The sequence below is a fragment of the Tupaia chinensis genome, unplaced genomic scaffold (genome assembly GCF_000334495.1).
Source record: "Tupaia chinensis unplaced genomic scaffold, TupChi_1.0 Scaffold000170_1, whole genome shotgun sequence".
NCBI lineage: Eukaryota > Metazoa > Chordata > Mammalia > Scandentia > Tupaiidae > Tupaia > Tupaia belangeri.
The window spans coordinates 215,191-223,306 of record NW_006159645.1 but is presented as its reverse complement, the minus strand read 5'-3'; the positions used below and the strand labels follow the sequence as shown (position 1 = coordinate 223,306).

At 40.9% G+C, this 8,116-nt stretch overlaps 1 long non-coding RNA gene across 1 annotated transcript in view; it reads left to right on the top strand.

The window, feature by feature from the left end:
- Positions 1-5,587: 5,587 nt before the first annotated feature.
- The window catches only part of LOC102490002 (uncharacterized), a 2,950-nt gene continuing 421 nt past the window's right edge, over positions 5,588-8,116 (top strand). The window contains exons 1-2 of the long non-coding RNA XR_334208.3: positions 5,588-5,936; positions 7,141-7,354. This is a non-coding gene — a long non-coding RNA (uncharacterized LOC102490002). The remainder of the gene's footprint in view (positions 5,937-7,140; positions 7,355-8,116) is intronic.

The following is an 8,116-nucleotide window of genomic DNA, read 5'->3' as shown; positions in this document are numbered from 1 at the left end:
GCAGGAATGAGCTGCTCAGGCGAAGCTGGATCCATATGGAGGATTGTGGACTTGGTTCCCCAGTCAACTAGTACGTGCTGGGCACAAGTAACCTGCATCTTTTTTTTTTTTTTTTTTTTTTGAAGAGGTTTTTGCTATAGGGACAGAGAGACAGAGAGACAGAAAGCGAGAAATCATCCCTAGGGGGGATGGCCACTCCGCAAACCCTTCTCTATTCTCCTCTCAGGATTTTGGGCATGCACGCACACGCTCTTAGGCGTGAGTTTTAAGCCACCAGGTCTGGGACTCGAACCACGGTCAACTACATGGGAGTCCAGCAACATAGCCATTACACTAACTGCTGGTCCCTCAAGTAAACTGGATCTTGGTTGGCTGTGAATGTTGGGGGGACTATGGCCTAAGACCCTATCGAGGGTGCTTGTCTTTCTCTGTCTCTCTCTCTGTCTCTTGTTCTCATAAAAGAAAGAAACTTTTGAAAAATCATATTTTATTTAAAAATTTTAAAAATTTAATTTATTATTATTATTTGGCCAGAGAGAGAGAGAGAGAGAGAGAGAATGAGAAAGCAATCTACCAGGTCTGGGACTGAAACTGTGGTTGGCCATGTGAGAGTTCAACACTTTAACCACCACACCACCTGCCAGTCCCTAAAAACTACATTTTTAATGGTCTACTTTTTCAAAAGGACAAGTTTTATTCCATGTGAAGCAACAATCAACCCAGATAATTTTCTAATTTCATCATCCCAAAAACACTAGTCTCAAATAGTCATCCCACCTTCAGAACCATGTGGACTCTGATTTTAGGATGCTGAAAGGATTCAGGTTTCAACCCTTCCTCTGCCTCTAACTAGCTGTAAATCTTGAGAAAACTATTTAACCCCTTAGGTGTTCAGTTTTTGCTTCTGCAGATGGAAGAAGCTGAGTGATACCCTAGGTCCATTTCAAGCCTAAATGTCTATGATTTGTGGAGAAAGAACTGTGCAGTAAGGAGTCTGCAGGATGCTCTTCTCACCCACCCTAGGGGGCCTCGTTGTGCTCTGCAGCCCATCAGGAAAATGAAGCTCACAAATAGTGAGGAGCCACCTAATGATTTAATGGGCTTAAAAATGGGCAGAGAGGTTTTAATTTTCTCTTGTAGCAGAAGCCCTGGGGCAAAGTGTACTTTACAGTGGATAATAATCACATAGGATATTTCAATTGTGCAAGATATGTTATTTGGAAATCAGGTTAAAGTCACATTCCTCTGGTATATTTTACTATCAAAACAAAATAAAAGCTCCCAAAGGAATGTTTATGCAGAGTTTAAATCTATTGGAATGCCCAGAGTACCTCTCTAAGAGTTAAGCATCTGCAAATATTTAAAACAGGGTGAAATCACAAATACTACTATTAATAATAATCTCTTTCAAGTTTGAGTAGACTAAAAAGAACCAGCAAAACCTCTGGAACACTTTTTAAACTACTGACTTGATTTTCTGATTGTCACATCTAATGACTCAAATTATAAAAAAAAAATTGAAAGAAATGCAAAAATCACCCTTTCTTTTCTTTTCCTTTTTTCAGACTTTTAAAATTATTTTTATTTATTTATTTATTTATTTATTTTTGACCAGAGAGGGACAGAGCCAGAGAGAAAGTGAGAAAGTAAGCCACCAGGTCCAAGACTTGAACCGTGGTCGACCATGTGGGAGTCCAGTGCCCTTAACCACTATGCCACCTGCAGGCCCCAAAAACCACTCTTTCAAGCACATGATCAATTTGAAACATACAAAACTAGAACATGTAGACCAGAGGCCCCCATCTCTGGACCACAGAGGCAGGTGGTTGGTGTGGGGAGGGGGGGGCGTTGGCCCCTGGGAATAAGGATTCTCCTGTGTTTGCAGTCACTCCCCATCTCATTGTTGCCTGGGCTCCTCCTCCTGCTGGATCAGCTGTGGTATTGGTTTCTCACAGGAGTGCAAGCCCTACTGTGTGATTGTTTCATTGTATATTGTAATGTGGTAGTGGTGGAAATAGGGCCCATGGTGGATGTGATGCACTTGGGTCATCCTGGGACCAATGCTCCCCCATTTCTCTGTCCAGGGAGAGATTGTCTCCTACAAGGGCAGTCCCTGGTGCTGGGAAGGTTGGGGAACCACTTATGTAGAGGACAGTGAGGAGTTTCTTTTGTCTGGAAAACTTTCACAGTAATGCTATCACATGCAGACTGGGCTACATGATCAAAGAAAGTAAGACTTTCTGCCTGGATTTTCAGGATTGAGATCCCCAACTCCTACCTACATGCATCATCGCTTTATATGTTACTCTAGTTTTTTAAAATTTTGTACTAGACATAGTACTAGATTCATGTCATCTTATTTAATCGTCTCAACAATATTGAAAAGTCATTGTGTACTTTATCACTCGATGATAGAAACCAGTGGTCCTAACAGGTTGTGTATGTGCTGAAAGCTGCTTTTTCTTTAAATGCCAAAAAACATTGAAGGAAGACAGTCTTTGCTCATACACATTCATTATTTGTCCATTTGTTTATTCACTCATTTTTTTTTTTTTTTAGAGAATTTTTGCTACATCATTCATGTGTTCACCAGAAAGACAGAGAAAATTAGAAAGTGAGAAATCACTCTCCAGGGGGGATGGCCACACCACAATCTCTTCTCCTCTGTTTCTCCATCCTTTTGGGATTTGGGGCACAAACACACACACCTGGCATGAGTTTTAAGCCACTGGGTCTGGGATGCGAACCACGACTGACTACTTGGGAGTCCAGCAATGTAAACATGACACCATCTGCTTATCCCATTCTATTATTTTTTAATTGCCAGAGAATGCATGAACTCATCAGAGAGATAAGAGAAAGAGAAGTGAGGAAGAAAGCACTCCCACCGATGGTTATGCCACAATCTCTTCTCCTCTGTTTCTCCATCCTTTTGGGATTTGGGGCATTCATGTGTACCTGGCATGTTTTTCAAGCCACAGGGGACTGAGACTCAAACCACAGTCTGCCACATGGGATCGGCTCATTTAACTACTAGGCCACAGGTCATCCCTGAGCTCATTCGATTTTTAACATACTCAACTCCCAAGGAAACATTCCCACTGGGACCAGCAGGTGATGTAGTAATCAAGGCACTGAACTCCCACATGGCTGATGGTGGTTTGAGTCCCAGACCCGGTGGCTTGAAAATCATGCCACGTATGTGTCCAAAATCCCAAGAGGAGAATGGGAGAGAAGGGATTGTGGACTGGCCATCCTTTGTGGGGAGTGAGTTCTCACTTTCCCTATCTCTGTTTCTTTCTCTTTATGGCAATAATTCTTAAAAGAATGGAAAAAAAAAAAAAAAAAAGGAAACATTCCCACAAAGCCAGCCCACTCATTGCTTCCTTTCCTGATTTCAGAGGAGATGAGGACCCAGAAATGTGCTCTCAGTGTCTTTGCCTGCTTTAGCTGATTACTCCTCACATCTTGTCTTTTCTGGGCTAATTTATAAAATTCGTCTCTGGAGAGGAAAGGAATCAAAAAGAAAAATAGAGAGGGAAGACATGTTAAGGACATGGAGGATCGTCTGTTGATGATAATGTGTGTAAATCTTCAACGGGACTGGTGTGAAGTGTATTCATGGTGGGTAAATTCATTTTACAAGCCGTAGTGATGTACAGTGAGTCAATGTATAAAATAAAAGAAAATAATTTCTTTAAAAAAGAAAAATTCCATTCGGCTTGGCCTTGGGACCATTTTCAAAAGACATCTCCTTTGGAGTGGAATTTTGCAAACAGAAATAGCCTTTTAGCAAGGAAGAGAAAACAGAGCCTTTTTACATTAGTGCATGGTATTTCTAATAATCTACATAGATGCTGTTTTTGTTTGTTTTCTTTTTAGCATCCTTCTCAGTGCCTCTTGAAAGCCTCCATGATATACAAAATAGCTACTGACTAATGTGTTCTGGCAGAAAAATGAGCCTCAGTATTACTGAAAACATGTTTTTGTCACCAGTTCTTGTTCAGGTCATTGAGTGGCTTTTCTCTGATGGAGGGGAGTAGAATTTACCTCTAATAAAACCTCAGGGAGAGGAGAGAAATGACATTTTGACCTACCCCAGCATTAGCAAAATGCAAATCATAGTCAATTTTCCATAAGGTGGTGTTTCAATGGTTTGCTGGTCTGTAGTTGTGCTTTAATCTGAAAACGTTTTTTTTTTTTTTTCAGCAACGTGAATGGAGGTTACATGAAGCAGAGTGTGAGTAAACAACTGTGAAAAGCTGCTTTAAGCAGCTTTCAGCTTAGTGACTGAGATAATGCCTTTTCTCTAGAGAAGTTCTAAATATAGAGGAGTAATGGCTAGCAGTTAACCACAAGCTACGCCGTTCTCCCCTAAAGAAGCAGGGCAGAGATTGCAGTATGAGAGGCTGAGGAAGGATGCAGTACTGACAGGTGCCCGTGGGAGTGGCAGGGTGGTTTCGTTTCAGCCTTGTTCTTCCCAGGTAGAAGTGTGCGTGGTACTTTGCAAACCGTGCAAGTGGGTGATGAGGATGTTAAGTAGGAGAAAAGAATGCTCTTCATTACTCTTTTGTAAAGAGCGGGTTACAGTTCAGCCGTCATCAGTCCTTCTCATTTCCCTATAACTGGTCAGCACGGTTAGGCTTCCTTTCCACAGGTGAGATTATATCCTGCTGACATCGACAGGCGGAGGGGTGCACAAATGTACGGAAATGGAAATTAAGCTCGAAGGGTAGCATTTGCTTTGATATTTGCTAGATGTCCCTCCTTCTGATGATGTGAGATATACTGGTTACTGGCAAGTATTGGCTTTTTATGTTGAGACTGCGAGGGCAGGATTATCAAATCCACAGATGCCTAAAACAATTTTCAGTGTGGATAAAGAATGATTACTTCTTGGACTTTGTTTCTAGCTCTGAAGAACAAAAAAACTAATAATTTAGCGTAATGCTTGTATAAATTATGCTATATTAATAAAAAGCTCTCTAGTCAAACTGATACCAATAAATGCATTTTAATCAGAATTTATAGACATCTAAAGGAAAAAAAAAATCAAAGTTTCTCTCATAGATGACCTTTATCAAAGATGCCTCAGCTAAGTTACCCTCAGATGCTTCAGGGAACAATTTCAGCCCAGATGAAATGAGACAAGATGTGGCTGGTTATTTAACAAGATCCCTTTCTTTAGATCAAATTTTACTTCTATTTTTTCTTCAGAAATTAGAGCTTTCTAGAGATTTTGGATTTTGGAGGTGACTTGGTGTTACAGCGGCTTAGATTTATAATTTCTAATTAAAATGTATCTTTCATATCAATTTGAGAGAAGTAACTAGCAAGCTTAATCCGTGGCATTTAATCACTGAAGTTTGTTTTGACATTTCGAGAACATGGAACCTAATACTAAGATGTGATTACTGTGCAACAGATTTCTAAGGAAACTGACATGCCGCATAAGAAGTCGTAAACACAGAAAATGGACTAATCTTGTGGGGAAAGGGAAGAGAGAGAGGATCTTGATGATGTCAAGTCAAATAAAAATAACTGTAAAGCAGAAGTTATAAGGAAAACAGGGAGTTTATTGACTTTACAAAGCTAGTAACACACAAGGGTCATACCCTGGGGCACGTGGTTAGGCCCCTCCCCTCCCCCAAGCAGCATGGCCAGATGAAAATGACAAAGTGTCCCACCAACCCTGAAAAGGCGACAGTCCTTTTGTTAGTGTAAAGGTCACGGTACATATAAATTCTGTAAGAGTTTACACTGGGCAGAGATAATAGAAGAGTTGGGGAAGAGACTCAGGATTGGGAAAAGGATTGGAGAAGCTGTCTGAAGCAATTTGTTGGCAGCAGGATTCATGATCAGCCTTAGGGGAACTGCAAACCTGGAACTGTCTTGAGAAAGAAGGTGGCATAGTCGACAGGGAGGAACTGCGATTGGTGAGTAGACTGTTCAGTCACTTCTTCATGGTTTTCTTCTCTCTCCCCTCTTTATCTTTAAATTTCTATATGGAAATCTCTTTTCTAGGTAAACTTTTATCTTCACAAGTCAAAAAACCTCAAATGAAACGCACAATTTTCCAGTTGCTTCTCTCTGAGATCTGACCTTGTATACAGTATGTAAATGAATCCCTCCTTTGGTTAAGCATTACTGTTTTATCCATAGGCCCTTTTGAATGTAAAAGTAAGTTTTCTAACTAACACCAAAGGCCAAGTATTCGGTACACTCTGTGGGAGCCAGTGGTCTTACCTATTCTGTTACTGACCCCAAGTTCACATGTCTGCCGCTCAGCTTGCCAAGAATGGAACAACATTACAAGGAAGGAAAGGGTTTTGATTCTAAGAGCAGCTCAGTGTGGAAGTGAGAGTTAAAACTCAAGTTCACCTGGGTTTTTAAAGAGGCATCAATTGGGCCAGCAGGTGGCATGGTAGTTAAGGAGCTGGACTCTCATATGGCCAACAGTGGTTTGAGTCCCAGACCTGGTGACTTGCTCTCTCACTTTCTCTATCTCTCTCTTCTTCTCTAGTGCACATATGTGCCTTATAGAAAATTAAAAACATAATAATAAATAAAATTAAATAATTTTTTAAAAGGAGGTAGCCAGGCACATGGGCAAATGTGACTGGCGATAAGAAAAAATGAAATAATCATTAGTGTGCAATCAAGTCCTGTCAGGTCGTACATTGTGTGTTCACGGACATAATGTATGATATTATCATATATCAATGTGCCCATCAATCACTGTGTAGACCGGTGGCTTGGGCTGTCTGGAATTGACTTCAGCTGGCTAAGAGGCTGACTCATCTTGAACAAAATATCTTGTGACCCTTTGGTCATAGAGATGTTGTCCACAGGAGCAGTGACAGGATCTGAACTACTGACACATTAACTTGGCTACTGATAGCCCTAGAGCAGGGCAGATATCTATTCATTGCATATAGGAATAAAGGTTACGTCTAAGTTTGCTAGAACTTAGCCCTAACAAGATATCCCCTGACTTCAGTCTTCCTTTCTGTTTGTCCATTCGGTTTCTGCTACTGTGACTACTTTTAAGATTCATCAGTAAGCAAGTAGAAGCAGGACAATCTGGAAGATTATTTTCCTGTACTAAAGAGTCTTTGTTAACTTCTAATACCACTGCAGTTGCCCAGCTCTCGGAGCCTGGCAGGATGTTCCTGTACTGTCTGTGAGGACAGAGGGATTTAAGAAGTGTCCCTTCCACTGCCCATGTTCTGGAAGAAATCCACTGCATGGATTTGTCAGCTGGGCTCCTCCAGCCAGCCTTGACCTTCCTGGCACCAGATAAAGAAGGACCGTCCATAGCTGACCTTGCTAAAGGGACGGGATTTAAAACCTGGTAAGTAGAACAATGATATGAGTAACCTGAAGTCTTTCATTTTAAGCTTTGGAGAGGAGACCGCTAGACAAAGATCTGAGAAGAATGGGGGTGTCAGTGCCGGACACACACAAGTATGAATTCCAGTTCTGACACTCAGTAGCTCTCTGGCTTTGGACAAGTTATTGCATATCTCTGTTCTTCCATTATATCCATTATAAAATGGAGAATATAATACCTACCTTTGAGAGTTACGATGAGGTCTAAATGAGATACGATGTGTGATATGATATACTTAGTATGGCTTTGGCTAACGGTAAGAATTCAATACCTTTTCATTCCTTTCTCTTTTCTGCTCTTTGTCTTCCCTTATAGCTTTGGAAAGAATTATTTTATTTTATTTTTTTTGCTAGAGGGTACATGCTTTCACTGGAGAGAGAGAGAGAAAGAGAGAGAGAGACAGAGAGAATATGAGAAAGCAAAGCATCCTCCCATGAGGAATGGTCACACCACAATCCCTTTTCCTCCATTTCTCCCTCATTTGGGGACTTTTGGCATGCACACACGTGTACCCGGTGTGTTTTTCAAGCCGCAAGGTCCACAACTCAAACCATGTGGTTGGCCATGTGGGATTCAGCGGCCTTGACACTACAGCACAGGTTGACCTAGAAATAAATTTGTTTTATTTTATTTTATTTATTTATTTATTTATTTATTTATTTATTTTTGAGAGTTTTTCGCTACAGGGCGCGTGCGCTCGCCAGACAGACAGAGAGAGACATA